The sequence below is a fragment of the Neophocaena asiaeorientalis genome, unplaced genomic scaffold (genome assembly GCF_003031525.2).
Source record: "Neophocaena asiaeorientalis asiaeorientalis breed wild unplaced genomic scaffold, Neophocaena_asiaeorientalis_V1.1 scaffold398, whole genome shotgun sequence".
In the NCBI taxonomy this organism is placed as follows: domain Eukaryota; kingdom Metazoa; phylum Chordata; class Mammalia; order Artiodactyla; family Phocoenidae; genus Neophocaena; species Neophocaena asiaeorientalis.
Genome location: NW_020173416.1, coordinates 1,653,432 through 1,674,209, shown reverse-complemented (window position 1 = coordinate 1,674,209; position 20,778 = coordinate 1,653,432). Strand labels below are relative to the sequence as shown.

Here is a 20,778-nt window from a genome sequence, read left to right as displayed (position 1 = left end):
TTTCACTAGTTTCTCTCTCCCGTTAGAGTTGTCGGTGCATGTATTCCAGTCTCCCTTTCCAATAATATGACCACTTTGAAGTCAGAAGTACATGTGGTTCAAGTAACAGAGTAGCATTTACTTAACAGGCATTCAATTCAGATTCATTGTTGCTCCAGGGCCTGTGACATATCAGATGCTGTGCTAGGTCTGTAAGACAGGAGCTCGTCAGCAGCCATGTGACATGGGGGTGGCGCTTAGCTTCATTTTACTATATGAAGAAACTGAGACTCCAAGAGAGGAGGTGCCTGTTTTAAGACTGTTTAAGTTGAAGCCAAGGCCCCTGGGCTCCAAATCCCACACCCTTTGCACCACCCAGAACATGTCCTTGCTCACCTCAGCTAATGTTTGTTGAATAGATATACAAGCCAAGAAGAGGGAAGTTCATTAGTTTAGAGGCTCATAAATGCCGGGCATAAGGCTTGTGTGATTTTTCTTAGTGGCCGTAAGAGTACCCTCGTATTGGAAAACAAATGAAAGGAATGTTGGTTCTCATGAATGTGTTCCACTCTCCTGCCAGTGGCCCCCAGAACATTTGCAAGTTCAGTTGAAATATGACTTTCAGATGAAAGAATGTTCTGACCCAGGTCTTTCTCCCTTGATTTCTACCACAACGAAAACGGGAATTTATACTTTTTCATTTTGCGGTTAATCGGTTTCCTTGATAATCAGTTTCTTTGATAGATGAGGTGAATCTGGTCAGCTGCGACCTCCAGGAGGCTTAGTGGCTGTGTGTGTGTGTGTGTGTGTGTGTGTGTGTGTGTGTTTGTGTGTGTGTGTGTGTGTACGGGTAGCAGGGCTGTGAACATCCTGCTTTAATTTTTCTGCTCTACCTTCCCCTTATTTCCCATGGCAATCATTGACTCCCTTCCATGTTAAAGACCCCTCCAAAGGTAGAAGAAAGCTTGCACAGCAATGCCAGACTCATCTTCCATGTTATTATCTAAGTGTGGTCTCCAAGGAAGTCACTTCTTCAACCCCATTAATTCCTGACTCTATTCAGAGCCCAGAAGCCCCTAATCATGCTTCTGAGTTTGGTAATGGCAAGTGTCTTCACAAACATCTGCAAAGAAAACATGCCTCGAGGAAGCTTCTGTTGGACAACAGTAGTTAAGCCACAGCATCTGCTGGACAGAGGCATCTTGAATAGCAGGAAAAGCCCCATCTCCCTGGGGGACATGGCAGGGAGCCCCCGGAGAAGAAATGGTCATTCAAGGCTACAGCTCAGTGAGGTCAGTCTTCCACGGGGCTTACCAATCCTCACGTGACCTGCTGGTGTGGTAATTCCCTTTTTACAGATGCAAACACTGAGGCTTCTGTGACTCAGCCCATCCACTAAAAGGACTCCTTGTAGAGTAGAGCCTTTCTGATTCCAGCCATAACCTCCCTGGATGGCAGGGTGGACACCACGCCCAAGTGCTTCACACCAGCTCTCTACCCTGGATCAAATCCCAGCAACAGAGTAGAGATGCTGAGATGCTAGCACAGGGTCAAGAAGATGGATGTACATTAGCTCCCTTTCACACTTCCAGGTCTGCCTGTACAGTAAGTCCCCTACATGCAAAGGAATTCCGTTCTGAGAACACTTTCGTAAGTCCAGTTTGTTCATAAGTCCAACAGAGTTAGCCTAGGTACCCAACTCACACAATCGGCTATAGGGTACCGTACTCTAATAGGTTTATAACACTTTTCACACAAATAATACATAAAAACAAACAAACACAAAAAATAAAGAAAGCAGTTCTAATCTCACAGTACATAGCTTGAAAAGTACAGTAGTACCAGCTACATCATGCTTGAAATAAATAAAGATACTGGGCTTGAAATAAAGATACTGGGCTTGAAATAAAGATACTGTACTCTATACAGTCCTGTACAGTAAAGCACACAAAAGCACAACCACTTGTCGAGGATGTACTTACGTGATTGGACATGTGAACGCACTTTTGCATCTTTGAAAGTTTAAAACTGGAAGGTTCATATGTAGAGGACTTACTGTAGATGAACTTGACTTCTAGGCGCTGAATCCTTCTTGAATGTCTGCTGGAAACCAGGCCCTGGGTAAGGCGCTGGGTGGAAGTGAGGGCTGGTGTATTTTCTGCCTTGAGGACAAGTCTCAAGGAGCATTCCATTCTTTCTCAGAATATATTCTTACATCGTGGAACTGGTCCTGGCGGGAGACAGTCAGAAGGCGTTTATTCATGTCTTCATTCATTGAACAAATAATTTTAAAACACTTACTGTGCCTGGGTGGGCACAGAGGGTATGACAGGGAGCAGAACTGACATGCCTGGCCCTGAACATGTACTTACAGGATGTCTAATTATGGGTGGAAATGGATAGAACCAGGGCTAATGTCTTTGTAATATTTTAGGGGGAAAAAATGTGAGAAATAACGTGTAATGTAAATAAAATTGTACAGGGGGTGTTTCTACACAATTATTTACCAACTTTTGTGTCTTTCATTTCCATTTTGATTGTATGTCTTTTTCACAAAGAAAACATAGCTGTCCATTGAAGTCCCTTGAAAACGTTCTTGGCTGGTACAGACAAGCTGAAAACTGCTCAAGTCCGGCTTCTTTCATGGTTTTGTATCCCGCAGGCAGGCATTCGCGACACCACCGTTGCATCTGGAGAGGTTGAAGAAGGTTCTCTTATCTCTAGGGCCTTGCTCCTCCAGTCGCCCTACCTTTCAGCTGTGGTTGCCTTTCAGCTGTGGTTGCCTTTCTTTGAGGCTAAATGCTACTTATTGTTTAAGCTACAGTTCAGAGGTCATCAGCTAAAGTCATTCGTTCATGCATTTGACAAATATTTGTTGAATGCCTACTTTGTGCCATGCATTGCTCTAGGCACCGGGCATATGAGACATTAGTGAGAAAAAGCAGATAATAAAGTTATTATAACTCAGGCAAAGGTAATAAAATAATGTTTATTGCTTTCTAGTTTACTAGGAGGTCAAAAGAGCATGGGACAAAATGAAGCAGAGTAAGGGGATACATTTGGATGTGTGCTGGATATATTTTAAGGGTAAGGCCAAAAGAATTTCCTGAAGGATTTGATGTGGGATATGAAATAAAGAGGAGGCTAAGATGACTCAGTATTTTGTGCTAAGAAACTGGAAGGATGGAATTGTCATTAGCTGAGATGAGAAACACTGTGGATGAAGTAGGATTGGCAGCAGAGACGAGGGAGGAGTTCAGCTTGGGGCCACTTTAAGTTTGAGTTCGGCATCCAAGTGTGGCTTTCGAGCAGTCTGTGATTAGTGCAAGCAAGGGAGAGTTCAAAGCTGGAAATAGGCATTTGAGATTTATGAAAATATAGGTGATATTACAGCCATGAAACCGGGTGAGATCACCAAAGGTGTTAAGTCCTGATAGGGAAGAGAGAGACTGAAGATCTGAGCCCTAAGGAATGCCAATGTCAAGAGTTTTGGAAAAAAAGAAAAGGAACCGGCTAAGGAGACTGGGAGGGAGCGGACGTTAACTAGGAGGAAAAATAAGAGACTGTGCTCTCCTAAGACTCTCTAGAAGGGATGAGGACTCAATTCTGCAGAATTGCTGATGGTCTAGTAAAGACGGAGACTGAGAATTGACCATTGGATTTATCATGTTGGAGGTCATTAACATCATCCACCTCTGACCCCAGCCCACCCAGCTTGCCTCCCCTGCATACCTTAGGGTCCTTTAATGATGCGTGTCTACACTGCACTCATTTGATCTCTTTAGATAGCTGGGCTCCCACAAAAGAGCCAGACGTCTGCAATCTCGCGGACTTCCTCACCATATGTGAGTCACTTATTTAACGTAAATGAGCACCTCCTATGTGCCAGGACCGATCGAGATAGGATAAACCTGCTAAGTCAATCGAGCAGTCCTCTGCCCTCATCTTACAGCCTAAGGAGTGAAGCAACACTTACAGAATCTGTTTTCTTCGCAAAAGAATGCGATTGAGATGGTAAAATTATGGGAGGTCAGAGGACAGAGAAATTTTCCCTGGGGGTCAAGTTTGAGACCATGGTGAAAGCAGCCTTTGAATTTGGTCTTGAAGGATGAATAAATAGGATTCAGGAGATGGAATAGAGAGAAAACTATTTTAGACAGAGGGAAATGTAAGAGCGAGGGCATGCAGGTGGGACAGCTGGAAAGGTGACACTGAGCTGGAGGGTAGGGTATGGGAAGGAGAAAAAGCAGGTGAGGCTAGAATTTTGGCCGGGACCTACTGAAGAAGGCCTTAAGAATTAGAAGCTTGGCTTTGTTTCTTAGTCAATGGAGAAATCGTTAAAGGTTTTTGAGCCATGGAGTGACGCAGTGATAGCTGTGCTGCTTCAGAAAGAGTCATCTGGCTGCCTGTGCAAAACCATCCAGCAGAAAGATAATAAGCACCTAAATTAGGGCAGCAGCAGTGGGAAGAGGGGGCAGGGGGCGATGCGAGACACCACAGAAGCGGAATCCCCGGGACCTAGCGTTGGAGACTGCAGGGTGCATGGACTGTGGCTTGGGCTCTGGGCCCTCCCTAGAGACCACTAAGCCTCTGCAAGTGCAGTGGCCTCGGCGATCACTGGTGCTGATCACCTCCACCCCCATCCTCTTCCGAGCTGTGCGGTGCTCAAGCTCCACCTCGTTAATGAGATGAAGCTTGCTTATTTTTGGAACTCTGTGATTCACACGGTTTCTGAAGAAACAAAAGAACTCTGTGCACTTCAGGACTCTCCACAGCACGGTGCCCACTTGAAAGAGGTCGTTGTGGACGCATGAGCAATGCGAGCTCTGGCGAGGGCCCATCCAGGTCACCTCCAGCCTCCAATCTCTGATCTGTTGCATCTGATCTGATCAGATGCATACAGCGCTTTCAGGAATTGTTGAGCGGAAGCAGTTTTCAAAGCCTCGAGAGGATGGGGCTTCCCTGGCAGTCCAGTGGTTAAGCACTGCAGGGGACAGGCGGGGGTTCGATCCCTGGTCTGGGAACTAAGATCCCCACATCCAGTGTGGTGCAACCAAAAAATAAAGAAAGATTAAAAAAGAAAAGCCTAGAGAGGGTAATCCACAGTGCCACCCTCAGCAGCAGTGCCCTAGGAAATGCCAAGTGACCAGATGGGGTCCAGGCAGCCTGCCTGCTCCTTTTCCCCAGAAAATCCAGCCACGGGAGCATGGCCTTTGCACCAGTGGGTGGAAACCCTCCCTCTGCCCTGCATCAGCTCGAGTGCACTGAGACATGGCAGGTAATGGTGCCCAGGGGGATCGTCGCTAAGTTTGATGAGGTTGGAACCCCAGGCTATAGGGGAAGGGCCTGGCCCGCAGCCAGTCCCAGGATCCCAATTCATGTGGCAGCGTAGGGGGAGCAGCCTTTGTGGCAAGGCTGGCTTCCTCCTGAATCTGCCCATAAAAGGATAAAAGTGCTGCTATCTAGTCGGCATTGGGTAGCATTGCTGATGATAAATTTTTTTAAAGTGTGGATTTTTTCTCCCTTTTTGCAAGGATTGTGTGTGTGTGTGTGTGTGTGTGTGTGTGTGTGTGCGCGCTCTTTCACACAGTTTGCAGCCTGTCTGTATGTGTTAACAGATGGATTCAGCCTCATCTTTATCTAGTGTTACAGAAGATAAAACTGAAACTGGATGATATGCTGCCTCTTCTATTTAAGAGAAAAAAAAAAGCTCTTTAAGGGAAGCCCTTATGGTAGAAAAGAGTCGTCCAAAATATGGTCTGGCTTTACTCAAAAGGCGAAGCACAGCTGAACCATTTAAAAGTGATTTTTCTCTTTCTCCCTGCCCTCCACCTGACGGATCCAAAATATATGATCTCTGTGTCAGAAGTAGGCCAAGCTTTAAGGCTATCATGAATTATATATCAAGAGACATCATTACCCAGGAGTCTTTAACAAACGCCCCATGGTTTAAATTTTATAGACTTTTTTCCCCCAGTAGCAGCGATTTCTCCTGCTGCATTCCTCCTGAGATGGAAAAAGAAAGTGTTTTACAAAACGCAGGACACAACGTTATGCTAATAAAGGTAATTGTGGACCGGTTGGAAACGACTCCCCTCTGAAGGAAGCTTTTCTCCCCCTACGAACTGGCCCTGGCTCCAGGTACTGGGGCGGGCAGTCTGCTTTGTCTTTGTCTTGCCTGATTTCAGTAGGAGTCAGACATCCCAAGAGCCAGGGCTGATGGAGAGGAGAAACAAATCAACTGGGCGGTTCTCTGCCCACCTTTTATGGCAAGGACTTGCCATTTCATCTGAATAGCAAATATGCTCTACCCACCTATGTATTCTCTAGGATTCAAGCAGGGCTTTGTGAAAATATTTTATCTCAAAATGGGAACATTAACTGGGTAAATAAGACAGGTGGGTGTTTGGTGTTTAGTTTTTTGCCTCCTTATATCTGTCCTGCGAATCGGAAAGTGAGTCCTGAACACAGGCGCCCAGTGCAAGCTGCTCCCTGGATGCGGCATGGGGCAGGGCCTTCCAGATGAGAATGCCTGCGGCTGCAGGAAGTGATCTCCTCTGCTCTGTGTGCCGTGATCTCCTCCCAGGTCATTCTTCTGGGGTGCATGTTTTCATATTAGAGGAGCCAGCGATCATTCTTCATATAGGCTTCTCATCTTTTTTTAATCTTTAATAGACCTTTTATTAAATATCTCATTCATATAACACTTTTGAGATGTGGAGCACATCATGTTTTCCCCATTTTAGAGATAAAATAATTGACAGCCAGGATGGAATAGTATGTATGCTCACACACACACACACACACACACAGATATGACATAAGATATAAACCTGACAACAGCACCCTGTCCCTGCCAAACAGTGAAAGGTGAACACTGCAGTCCAGCTCCCATTTGGAGGATGGATTCGTTTACGAGGCTTTGCTGGCCGCCTGTGATCCAGCTCAGCCCCGGCCTCCAGGTATGCTCAAGGCTTCCCTCCCACCTGACCCATCTGACCCATCATTTTCTCACAGTCCAGCCATACCCAGCTAACATAGTTCCTTACATCAGGAATGCCATCACTCCTGTCCATTTTTATTGCCTTGTGACCTCTGCCCTCCTTCCCCACACTCTCCTTCTCATATCCCCCATTAGCCTGGCTGAGTCCTGTGTGGATTCCAGACTTAGCTCAGACATTGACCCCTCCACGAAGCCTTAACCGACCAGATCCCCAGCACGTGGGTGGAGTTCGATGCCCATCGTCGGTGCTTCCACCTCAGCCTATGCTTCCCGTTACGTCACCTGCCAAACTGTATTCTAGTTGTGGTTTCACGTGTTTATCTTTTCTGGTAGCTCACGAGCTACCAGCTCATAACACGAGGGAGGTGCTGTACCGTGTTCTCAGAATCGTCGTCCCCGAAATGGAAGAAATACAGGAAGCTAGTGATGGGCTGCAGGGCGGGCCTCAGTGGGGTCCTTCCTCCTTATTGCTGTCCGTCTGTCTGGATGCACCCCAAACAAGGGTTCAACCCGCCAGGTAGGGTTTTATCCTACCTGGTTTTGTCCTGTGTGTCATTCAGGTGTGTGGCTGCATTCAGACCCCAAGATGAGGTCACGATGGCCATCTTACTTATCACCTCCACTGACCCAGGCCCTTGACAACACATCTAGAAATACTGACCATTTTAGTATGAGAAAAAGTCAAGCTTGCCATCCAGTAATTCTGGAGATTATTAATAATATTATTATTATAAAATAACATATATTTATATTATTATTATTAAAACATAATAATTATATAAATAATGTAGCAAAATGATTTTGCCATTCCTGAAGAAGTTATCATATTGTCGCTTTCAATATTAGGACTTTATAATGAAAAAGAAAAGAATTTGTTTAAGGCAAGAGCCTCAGAATCAAAGGGATTCACTAGCTGCTTGGGCTTCAGCACTTTCTTTACTTCTCTTAGCCTGGGTGCCCTCACCTCCATTGTGGGCAGAATAAGACCCATGTTTCCGGGTCATGGACATGAAGAATGAATGAGAGGTGAGGATGGAAGGGGCCAAGTTCATCCAATGATGGAGCCAAGTTCTCACCAAGTAGTTACTTCAGAAATTTCTTCCCCTGAAGCTGTCTTACTTCCATCCTGTGGCCCCAGGTCCTACCTGGATTGTAATTAGCTTATTCCTGAGCTCCAAATAAGCTTTAAGGTTTAGAGTTCAGAGACCTGAACAAAAAAGAGTCACTGAGCGCTCAGAAAACTACACTCGACTAAGAGTCAGTAAGAAACTCCACAGCAGGTCTGGGCAGTGTGCCCCCTCCCCTGGCCCAGGGGCCCACATCCCTGAAGTGGAGTAGGGGAGGAGAGGCAGGCGCTCAGGTGGCCTCCAGCTCCGGCATCCTGTGAGTCTAATTTGTAGTTGAGTGAGTTGTCATCATTCATAGACCAGGAGGGGCAAAAATTACCCTCACTAGTCTGCTCACAGGTCTGGTGCCAGAGAAGCTGCTGGCTTCTGCTACATCTAGAATTAGCTCTGAACCCTTGGGCTTTTAACTAAAGGGCTTTGTGAGTCAGATGGTTTATGGTCAGGGAGACACGGAGGGAGGTCCTGTCCTGTCATCTACTCCCTGAGAAATGGACTGCCTCTCCCAGTCCAGCGCAGGGCCGGGGGGCTGAGAGTCTCACAGGGGGTCTTCCAGGAAAGGCTTGTGGCAAAGCTTCGCCCCACAGCCCTGCTGACTCCAGGCCCCAGAGGCGTGGGACAGTCGGTGGGTGGCGTGTCATCGCTTTTTCCTCGTGTCTGGGCCGTGCCAACCTGGTTCCCTGTGGTTGCCGCAGTGCCTGGAGTGTTTCTTAACCAACACCATTTCCACTTCGGGTGGTTTGTGCTAAATGCATTTGCAGTCCCAAGTGGTACAGGGAGAAAAGGACTGTCTAAAAAAAAAGTGGTTTCGGAATGTGTGGAAAGCAAGACTGCCTGCTGTGTGTTTTTAACAATTGACTCCCCAGAGAGGGTTTGAAAACCTCACCTTTCAAGATTTTTCAACTCATATTAGAAAGTGACTTAAATAAAACTGTTCTCTGACCGCTGCTGCTGTGATTGCCAGGCCAGTGATTATTTGTCTGACCCGAGTCCCCAGGGCTGGGATTTCACACCATTTCTTCACTTCTCCCTCCCAGGGGAGGTGAAATCCCTCTTGTCAGTTTCTTCTACCTGGAGTCACTGTGAGGGGGAGTGTGCCCACACCGGAGTGTGGATCTGCTAGAGAGAGTACACTGTGGTTCCAGCTAGACTCATTGCTTTTCCCACAAACCATTATTGAGCACCTACTGTGTGCCAGGCACCGTGTTAGTGCAGGAACTCTGTTGCATCCTTGTGCTGTCGCCCTGCAGCACATATCACAGTGTTCTGCACCCACTGACCGTCCAGGGTTCCTGCGAATTGACCCAAGTTGCCTTTATTTCTCTCCTGGATGCTGTTGTGTTCAGGGAACTTGAACGGGCCACCGTGTTGCAATAACTTTGGATCAGGGCTTCTCAACCTTGGCACTGCTGACATTTGGGGCAGAATAAGTCTTTGTTGTGGGGCTTCTCCTGCATATTGTAGGATGTTTAGCAGCATCCCTGGCCTCTACACATGAGATGCTAGTAGCACCACACACACTTCAGTTGTGACAACCAAAAATGTCCGCAGACATTGCCAAATATGTCCTCATAGCTTTACATTTACCAAAATGCCCTTAGGTCCACTGTCCTACTTTATAAAATTGTGTGTCAGGAAAGCAAGGATTTTTTGCTCCCCTTTTACAGTTAAGGTCATTGAGGGCCAGGAAGGGAAGATACTTGCCCAGGTCAGACAGTGAGTTGGGGGTACAGCTATGGCTACAGTTTAAATCCCCCATCATCCCAACTCTGGCTTCTCATGGATCCATTGAGTGGTGGCTGGTAAATGTTTAATAACTGATTCTCTGGGAAAAACAAAAACAAAACAAACCTGACTAGGAGCGTTTGCCGATTTCCATGGTGTAAACATTCCCACGTGGCTGGTTTCTAATTACAAGACCTCACTGAATATGAAGTTGGGAAGACATACGTATAATTGGCTCTCGTGGGCTGGTGCCAGCTGGCTCCAGGCTCCCATTGTTTCCATATGTGCTTCTGTCCAAATATCAGTCTTGCTCTCTTCTGGACCTTGTTCTTCTACCCTTTCCCCCATAAACACACACAATTATTACTAGGAAGTGTGATGGAGGAAGCATTAGCCTGGTCAGTGTTTTTGATCACGTCTTTGGATAAGTATAGAACAGTTAGAGTGGAATTTTCTCCCTCTTCTGTTACAGGAACATCCAGTTTTCACAATCTTTCCATCTAAGGAGTTGCAGGAGCTCCTCAGTAGGGTCGCCTGGACAGAATGAACTCTTTGGAGCTAAGTGCTGCTGTTTGGCATCAGACGTGTTGAGTGTAAGGTGCTTAGAGGTACAATGTAGTAATGGCCACTGGGCTATGGGATATACCATTCTGGAACATCAAAGTCGGATCTTGGCTGGCGTTTTAGTCCAGATATGAGCTGTGACTTCTGTTAGCCTCAGTTTCCACAGCTTTGAAAATGTCCTCATCACTGTTGTTGTAAAGAACAAATGATCTATCTTATGTCTGAGTCTCAGATGCCTACTCTCCCACTTGGTTGGTTGGTGGATTGGCTGACTGCCATAATATTGTAAGCTTATCAAGACTAAGGGCTTAGTTGGTCTTGATTTCTTTCACCTTGGCCATGGTTCAGTGCCATTTGCTCCTAGCCATCTTCTCTGTGGTCCAGCATTAGACCTGGGAGAACCTGGGACTGTGGGAAGAACCCTCAGCTGAGTTCTTGTCCCACTTTTGGTACCACCTCATTATATAACCTCAGGAGTACTTTGGTGTGACTTGAGTGTGGGCAGCCTCAGGGGAGGGGTGGGAGTATGCTGTGGCATTTGGATTTGACCTTAGAAGTGGTGGGAAGTGCTTGCAGAGTTTTAAGCAGGGAAGACACATCATCAGGTGTGCTTTAGAGAGCTCTTCCTGCAGAGCATGGGGACAGAGTCCAGGCAGGATGAAGCCAGTTAGGAGGTTGATGTAAGAATCCAGTCAAAAAGTGATGAAGCAACCCACTGGCACTAAATGCTGAATGGTGCAGACAGAAAGTGCTATGAGAGTTCAGACAAAAGAGAGATCAGTGTGGACTGGGTATCAGAAGAGTATCAGAGAAGACTTCATGGAGGAGGTGAGGCCACTGCTGCTTGGATGGATCGTAGAAAGGATGGAGGTATATGAAGGGGTAAGTCTAGGCTGCGGAACAGGGCAAGAAAACACAAAGCTGCAGTAAATCACACTGGGCTTAAATTGAGAGCTTATATAAGGATGGTTCTCAATCAGTATGGACGTGTTTGTGGAGAGACCTGAACACTAGATTTAGGAATATGGGTTTTGTTGGATATTAGTGGGTCTCACAGAGAAAGTGCATTTTTCTGTAGTCGGTTTCTATGAGGATCTCATCCCAGGCATTTTTCTGTCCGCAGTTCCCACTTCTCTTTTCCCCATCGCAAGGTGTAGGGACCCCAGGACCCTGATGGGGGTGTGTGTGTGCATTTGCCCCCTGCATCCCTGTGCCACTGGACAAGGCAGAATCCCTTTGCATCTTGACGATGAATGTTGATCAAATGACTCCTAATTTGCCTGGCAGCAGGGGGCCCAGGAACCGGAGCAGCTGTGCTATTGTCTGAGGATCCCCAGTGTTTGTCTGCCTGGGCCAGAGTGACCCTCGTCTTGTCATCAGTGCAGATAAGCCGGCTGCCAGCTGTCACCACAGGTAGTTCTCAGTCGCTCTTCCCCACGTTGACTGGGCCCCTCTCCTCTTACTGCGAATAATGGAAGGTGCTTGTTTTCTCCCATCGCTGCTTTGTGAAGGTGTGTCTGGCTCTGTCCTGGAAGGTAAAGGCTGACTAGCCTTGTCGCGTCCGAGAGGAATGAGATTTGTACTTTCTGTGACGTTTTAGAAAACAGAGTTTGCTGGGAAGTGGCATGAGCTAAATATCATTATCTCTGAGGCTCACATGAGGAGATTGAGGCTCAGAGGGGTAAAGTGACTCACCCAAGGTTGCACAGCAGGAATCGGTGGGGTGAAAACTAGAACCTGCTGGATTTGACCTGGGGTGTCTGCAGGAGGGCCTCCACTTGCACGGTTCTTTTAGCAGAGGCCTGGCTTGTCGGAAAATCACTCTCTCAAAGGGCAGTATATATCACAGGCTGAGCTCTTCCAGAAACGCTCCACTGAAGGGCTGTTCTAGACGTCGAGAGCCCTAAGTTCCAAAGACCATTTCATTCATGATACAGGGGGCGGTGAGTGATGTGCCCCGGGTCTGAGAGAGATTTAGGGTCAGAGCAGAAACTGGAGCCCCGATCTCCTGCTTCTTGACCTCCAGTGCCTCGCCTCCCACCGAGCCTTGTGGCGTGAGCAGGGTCTCTAGAACACCCAACACAAGCCACTTAACACCCAGCACAAGCTGATGGCCAGGGGCTGCTGGGAGTTCACAGGTGGTTTGTGGTCCTTGGATGGTATTTGCCGTGTGAGACCCTCATGGCTTTGGGGTGCATGAGTGCCGCCACTATTTGCACGAGGTGCTGGATTTCACCAGAGTCGTTGGGAACTTGGACAACAAATCCCTCCAGCCAGACTGCCTCTCAGGCTGTGCTCAGTGCAATATGGCCATGGTACCATTTCTTAGTTACTTCCGGGCAGCACTGACCTTGAACTTCCCTAACAATCATTGACCCTGACAGCCCAAGTCAGTTTTGTCCCACTTAGTTAGGGGGCCAGTTGTATTTGCTGAAGTTCAGTTAGGTGCCAGGTACTGCACTGGTCACTTTTAATCTTGGGTGACCCAGATGCCTGCAAGGGAGTGATCGTTCCCATTGTAGAGACAGGGCAGCCAAGACTCCAAGAAGTTACAGTTCATGACTGTTGGGCACGAGACCCCAGGCTCTTTCCACAGCCCCATCCTCCTACTGACACTTACAAAAGCATCTGATAGACTAGCTTGTTGTCTGACGTCACAAAAAGCATGGACGCGGGGAAAGTCCACCATAGCCTGACACCAGCCTATTTCTGCTGTATCTCTGCTGCCTCTTCCTCCCTCCCCAGCCACACCGAGACGTTCGCTGCCCTCAGGGAAGCTGACTCATACCAATTCAACCGCCAGTATTTGTCATTTGTGCAGGGCTTCGGGCCTATTACAATAGCTTGTGAAAATCAGTAAGAGGTGGGCCCCTCCTCTTAAGGACCTTTCCATCCAATGGCAGAGATAATGCATGAACATAAATAGCCGTGGTACTGTAGAAGCAAAGGCTCGTTTGATCTTCAGAGTAGCCCAAAGAGGCTTGCTGGTGCATACGGCTGTAAGTCTGCATTGAGCGGACTTTGCATCTGAAGATCAGAGAGAAGCAGTGAGGGACTAAAGGTCACACAGCCCAGCCAAGGCCAAGTTCAGCATACACCAAGGTTTCCTTGACCCACCGTAAAGCATTCGTGCTACATCAAGGCATCCAGGCTTGTGTCACCTGTGACGGTCACGCACGCAAACCTGTCAAGTTGTGCCCTTTTCCCTCCAGAAAAGCGACACTCCTGTAGTTGTGATGGTCCCATCACCCTCATCCTCTGTTGCCCCCCGACAGTCTAGGATTGCCTGAGCCCAGGCTCACTCACTGTCTGTCTGTAGGCTGCTTCCTGCTCCGTTCTTGGCTTCGCACCCTGGGCCGCTAGCATGAGAGGCCACATGCTGAGGAAGAAGAAACAGGAGTCAGTTGGGAGAAGTATGTTCTAGTCCTGGCTTTTCCACCTACTTGCTGGGTGGCGGTGCCTTACCACCCCCAGGTTTCAGGTGTCCCCCGAATAGCATTCATAGTAATAGTAATAATAGTAATAACAATAATAAAGACAGCAGTAGTGGGTTGAATAGTGGTCCCCAAAAAGATAAGTCCATGCCCTAACCCCCAACAACCTGTGAATGTGGCCTAATTTGGGAAAAAAAAAAAAAAAAGGTCTTCCTCATTACGAAAAACTATCACTGGCAAAAGAAGTAAAGAGGCTGGCTGGCTGTGTTATTGCAGGGTCAGAGCCCTGAGCCCCTTCAGGGCTCTCTGGGCTCGCCAGCATGACGAAGCTTCCCTGAGCTGTCAGAAAATCACAGGAGCAGAAGTCCTGGGATGCCAGCGATTAAATAAATGCAGGAAACACTCTTCAGAGAGTGGACTAACGCCTGTTGCTTTCTTGTTAGCATTTCACTTTACTTCTATTGATGTGTGACTTTGGTTCAAGACTGATTTCCTGGTTTCAAAAGAAGAGCAGATTCTTTTTCCTCTCTACCAGAGATTCTTAAGAAGGCAGATTCTTAAGAAACAAACAGCAAGCTTTAAGTGCAGCCTCCATCCTCCCCAGGCCTGTGGGATCAAAGGGGAGATCCCTGGCCAGAGGGCTACAGCCCCACACCCTCTGGGGGTGGGTGAGGTCAGTGCCTGCTGGGAATGGAGACAGGCCACCTGTCCCAGCCGCGCGCTGCCCCCCGAGGAAGCGGGGTCTTGCGTCCTGTCAGTGGACGACAGTTTCTGCAGAGGGCTGGGCAGCCCAGCTCACACTGGTTGCCCGTCCCATTACCTTAGGCCACAGGAGATGGGGGAGCCACCAGGCCCTCAGGGTTGGGGGACTGGCTGATGATCAGAACAGCTGCACATTCAGGTTTTGGGCGCAAGGGCACAGGACACCCAGCAGTCCTTTCAAAATATATTGCCAAACTAGTCACACCCTTGCTTCCCGAGTCATAGCATGCCTGCTTTAAGATCAGCTCGCATAAGGCCTGCCGGTCCAGTGGACTTAGAAGACGTTCTGGTGAGCAGAGGGAGAGTGAATTGTTGCCAAGGAGTGTTTGGGTGGATTGAAAAGCAGGGGATCCTTCAGGAGATTTTCCCACCAACACAGCGAGACGTAAAAGAACTCACCCCGGGACTGTGGGTTATAGCAGGATGACCCTATGTCCTCGTGTGCCTGGGACAGGCCTGGTTTATGCCTTGTCCCGGCAGCATTATTAATAGACCCTTTTCACTCTCAGGAGTACCCAGGTTTGGGTGATGAATCACACGGTCACCTTAATTGTATGTAACCATGTATGTGCACTTAGTATAGTTGGAGTGTGGATAATATATTTAAGTTTAAAGACCTGGACCTATGTGCTTTAACAGCTCAGAAGTTGGCTGTGGGTTAGCACCATCAGTCATGGGCAGAGCCTGTCACCATTTCACGGCACATGTGGCTTAGCGGTGACACCATGGGCCAAAATGTCAGACAGCAGTTCAAATCCTTCCTCCTAGCCAACTAGCTTTTTGACCTTTAGGATATTATTTAGCTTATCTCAACTATAAATTAGCAATAATGTCACGGCCCTCACAGAGTTGATGTTTACTGAGTAACCCATGTAAAGCATCTAGTTCATTTCCTGATGCATGACAGGCTCCAACAAATGGTGGTTGCCATGACGATGACGCTGGTGATAATGATGCTGACGATGATGATGTCATGACTGTTATTATTGCGGCTCTAGTCTCCCCGTCTGTGAAATGCTGAGGGGTGATCCCTGTCCTGCCCTGCTCTCTGGGCCTCTGTGAGGCTGAACTCACCCAGCATCCCCAGAACCGGGTGGCCCTGGGAGTGTGTGCACTCACCGTTTGACGTGGGGACTCTCGGCAGGATTTTGCTAGCCAGCCTGCCCAGTGGGTCCCACCCTCTGTGACATGGGAGCTGGGTTCCCAAAACATCATCCCTTCCACCCACCCTGATGACTCTCCCATCTTGGGCCCTCCCTCCATCCCCTCCCCAGCCCACTCCACTTACCCCTCCCACGGGTGATGCTGTGTCAGCACCAAGGCCAGGAAGTCATTTACTGGTGCTGGCTGACACCGGGGGGCTGCCACCCAAAAAGGGCTGGGGACCAGAATCCCTGTCCTGCCTGTTCAGCACTTTTCAATCAATATTTCCCGCCTGGAGAGTTTCCTCCTTTCCTCTGCCTTTGGAATGAAGGTGTTATCTGTTCCTAGTGCCCTTCCTTTATCCCTGTTTCTTTCCACTGATAGACTGTTGTGCATGACTCTCCCGTTCTTTCCTTTTTTCTTTTTTTTTAATGTAACTGCTTTGTGATGGAGTGTTAACCACATAGCGGTTAAGAGCAGGAACTGGAGCCAGACTGCAGGAATTCAAATCCTGGCTCTGCCACTCAAAAGCCAGATCCCTAGGGCAAGTGCCTCAGTTTCCTCGTCTGTAAAAGTGGGCAAGAATAACGCCTATCTGTCTAGTGTGGCTGCTGAGAGGTTTCAGGGAGTCACCAGGTGTCCAGCATTAAATGATGCCTGATGCACCACAGGTCCCTAAAGAACAGGAGTCATATTTGTTATCTAAAAACCTACCCGTTTGGGAGAGACCTTCAAGATGGTAGAGGACCGAGACGTGGAGATCACCTTCCTCCCCACAAATACATCAGAAATACATCTATATGTGGAACAACTCCTACAGAACACCTATTGAGTGCTGGCAGAAGACTTCAAACTTCCCAAAAGATATATATATATATTTCCTTTTTCTCTTTTTGTGAGTGTGAATGTGTATGCTTCTTTGTGTGGTTTTGTCTCTATAGCTTTGCTTTTACCATTTGTCCTAGGGTTCTGTCTATCCCTTTTTGTTTTTTTTAGTATAGTTTTTAGCACTTGTTATCATTGGTGGATTTGTTTTTTGGTTTGGTTGCTCTCTTCTTTCTTTCTTTTTTTTTAATTACTTTTAATTTTTTTTATTTTTAAGAATTTAAAAAATTTTTTTATTTTAACAACTTTTAAATTTTCTTTCTTTCTTTCTTTCTCTCTCTCTCTCTCTCTCTTTCTCTTACTATCTTTCTTTCATTTGTTTGTTCTTTCTTTTTTTCTCCCTTTTCTTCTGAGCCATGTGGCTGACGGGATCTTGTGCTCCAGCCAGGTGTCAGGCCTGTGCCTCTGAGGTGGGAGAGCCGAAGTTAGGACATTGGTCCACCAGAGACCTCCTGGCCCCATGTAATATTCAAATGGCAAAAGCTCTCCCAGAGCTCTCCATCTCAATGCTAAGACCCAGCTACACTCAACAACCAGCAAGCTACAGTGCTGGACACCCTATGCCAACAACTAGCAAGACAGGAACACAACCCCACCCATTAGCAGAGAGGCTGCCCAAAATCATAATAAGGTCAAAGACACCCCAAAACACACCATCGATGTGGCCCTGCCCACCAGAAAGACAAGATCCAGCTTCATCCACCAGAACACAGGCACCAGTCCCCTCCACCAGGAAGCCTACACAACCCACTGAACCAGCCTTGGCCACTGGGGGCAGACACCAAAAACAATGGGAACTACGAACCTGCAGCCTGCAAAAAGAAGACCCCAAACACAGTAAGTAAAGCAAAATGAGAAGACAGAGAAGTACACAGCAGATGAAGGAGCAAGGTAAAAACCCGCTAGACCAAACAAATGAAGAGGAAATAGGCAGTCTACCTGAAAAAGAATTCAGAGTGATGATAGTAAAGATGATCCAAAATCTTGGAAATGGAGAAAATACAAGAAACGTTTAACAAGGACCTAGAAGAAATAAAGAGCAAACAAACAATGATGAACAACACAATAAATGAAATTAAAAGTTCTCTATAAGGAATCAATAGCAGAAGAACGGATAAGTGACCTGGAAGATAAAATAGTGGAAATAACTACTGCAGAGCAGAATAAAGAAAGAAGAATGAAAAGAACTGAGGACAGTCTTATAGACCTCTGGAACAACATTAAATGCACCAACATTCGAATTATAAGGGTCCCAGAAGAAGAATAGAAAAAGAAAGGGACTGAGAAAATATTTGAAGAGATTATAGTTGAAAACTTCCCCAATATGGGAAAGGAAATAGTCAATCAAGTCCAGATAGCACAGAGAGTCCCATACAGGATAAATCCAAGGAGAAACACACCAAGACATGTATTAATCAAGCTATCAAAATTTAAACACAAAGAAAAAATATTAAAAGCAGCAAGGGAAGAAAAACAAATAACATACAATGGAATCCCCATAATGTTAACTGCTGATCTTTCAGCAGAAATTCTGCAAGACAGAAGGGAGTGGCAGGACATATTTAAAGTAATGAAAGGGAAAAAACCTACAGCCAATATTACTTTACCCAACAAGGATCTCATTCAGATTCTACGGAGAAATTAAAACCTTTACAGACAAGCAAAACTTAACAAAATTCAGCACCACCAAACCAGCTTTACAACAACAGCTAAAGGAAACACAAGAGAAGGAAAAGGCCTACAATAACAAACTCAAAACAATTAAGAAAATGGTAATAGGAACATACATGTCGATAACTACCTTAAGGTAGGATTAAATGCTCCAACCAAAAGACAGACTGGCTGAATGGATACAAAAAGAAGACCCATGAATATGCTGTCTACAAGAGACCCACTTCAGACCTAGGGACACATACAGACTGAAAGAGAGTTGAGATATACCATGTTCTTGGACTGGAAGAATCAACATTGTGAAAATGACTATACTACTCAATGCAATCTACAGATTCAATGCAATCCCTTTTAAACTACCAATGGCATTTTTCACAGAACTAGAACAAAAAATTTCACAACTTGTATGGAAACACAAAAGACCCCGAATAGCCAAATCAGTCTTCAGAAAGAAAAACAGAGCTAGAGGGATCAGGCTACCAGACTTCAGACTATACTACAAACCTACAGTAATCAAGACAGTATGGTACTGGCACAAAAACAGAAATATAGATCAATGGAACAGGATAGAAAGTGCAGAGATGAACCCATGCACCTATGGTCAACTAATCTATGACAAAGGAGGCAAGGATATACAATGGAGAAAAGACGGTCTCTTCATTAAGTGGTGCTAGGAAAACTGGACAGCTACATGTAAAAGAATGAAATTAGAACACTCCCTGACACCATACACAAAAATAAACTAAAATGGATTAAAGACCTAAATGTAAGGCCAAACACTATAAAACTCTTAAAGGAGAGAACATAGGCAGAACAGTCTATGACATAAATCACAGCAAGATCCTTTTTGACCCACCTCCTAGAGAAATGGAAATAAAAAAATAAAATAAACAAACTGGACCTAATGAAACTTAAAAGGCTTTGCACAGCAAAGGAAACCATAAAAAGAATGGGAGAAAATATTTGCAAGTGAAGCAACTGACAGAGGATTAATCTCCAAAATTTACAAGCAGCTCATGGAGCTCAATATCAAGAAAACAAACAACCCAACCCAGAAATGGGCAGAAGACCTAAATAGACATTTCTCCAAAGAAGGTATACAGATTGCAAACAAACACATGAAAGGATGCTCAGCATCACTAATCATTAGAGAAATGCAAATCAAAACTACAATGAGTTATCATCTCACACCAGTCAGAATGGCCATCATTGAAAAATATACAAACAATAAATGCTGGAGAACGTGTGGAGAGAAGGGAACCCTCTTGCACTGTTGGTGGGAATGTAAACTGATACAGCCACTATGGAGAACAGTATGGAGGGTCCTTAAAAAAATAAAAATAGAATTAGGAATAAAGATGCAGACATAGAGAATGGACTTGAGGACATGGGGAGGGGGAAGGGTAAGCTGGGACGAAGTGAGAGAGCAGCATGGACATATATACACTACCAAATGTAAAATAGATAGCTAGTGAGAAGCAGCTGTATAGTACTGGGAAATCAGCTCAGTACTTTCTGTCCACCTAGAGGGGTGGGATAGGGAGGGTGGGAGGGAGACGCAAGAGGGAGGAGATATGGGGATGTATTTATATGTATAGCTGATTCACTTTGTTGTGAAGCAGAAACTAACACACCATTGTAAAGCAATTATACTCTAATAAAGATATTAAAAAACAAACAAAATACCTACCCGTTTGTAATTCTTCTCATTGGCCAGGGCTCCTGGTGCTGTGGGAGAGGCCATAATGAGGTTCCCTGACTCGGGATAGGCTCCGCTGCTGGTTAACTTGGGGCTTGAACAAGCAGGCTCCCACCCTGGCTTTAGATTCCGTGTCTGCTCAGCCTGGAGGGCAGGAGGGTGGTCTTCCAGGCCCTCCAGTCCCCTCACCATCTGTTTGCATTGCCTTCTCTCAGTTTGCCCCCCGCCCAGCCCTGTCACTTCCAGAACCATGCAAAAGCGGAAGACACACAGCTGTTGTCAGCCCCTCCCGTGAATGGGGGCCTGGGGGGTAAGGGGAGCACAGGAGGTAGTGGTAAGGTCACAGGTCACTGGACTGGAGGTCAGGAGATGGCTGTTCTAGTTTCGGTTCTGTTGTGTGACCTGGGAGAAGTCATTTTATGTCTCTAGATTTCAGCTTCCCCATTTTTAAAGTGTGCTAATGACCCCATGCTTTGTCCCTCTCTGAAAATGACCAAAGAAGACAAGATGCTGAAAAGTGCTTCTGGCTGCTAGGTGTGCCACCTCCTGACGGTCCCAGGTGGTGTCAGTCTCCTTCACGGAGCAGAGGGACGCTCGCTGGCAGCATCTCTGGTCATTCGTAACCACTGGCGACGGAAGCGGACTTGTGCATGTTGTGTGAGGTTGGGCTTCTGGTGGGGACCTAGACGGGGGTTGTAAGTGTCTTTCCCTACTCGATCTCTGTTCACCCTGAGGGACCTCTGGCCTGTGAGTGACTCACACAGGAAACCACCAGCCAGCTCTTCAAAA

General features: G+C 46.6%; 1 long non-coding RNA gene across 1 annotated transcript; it reads right to left on the bottom strand.

Moving 5' to 3' along the window:
* Positions 1-2,040: 2,040 nt before the first annotated feature.
* On the bottom strand, positions 2,041-20,444 carry LOC112401167 (uncharacterized). Its single transcript, XR_003003535.1, has 3 exons — positions 19,981-20,444; positions 13,702-13,774; positions 2,041-2,209 (listed from the first exon to the last, which is right to left on the bottom strand). It is a non-coding gene; the product is annotated as an uncharacterized LOC112401167 (long non-coding RNA).
* Positions 20,445-20,778: the final 334 nt, after the last annotated feature.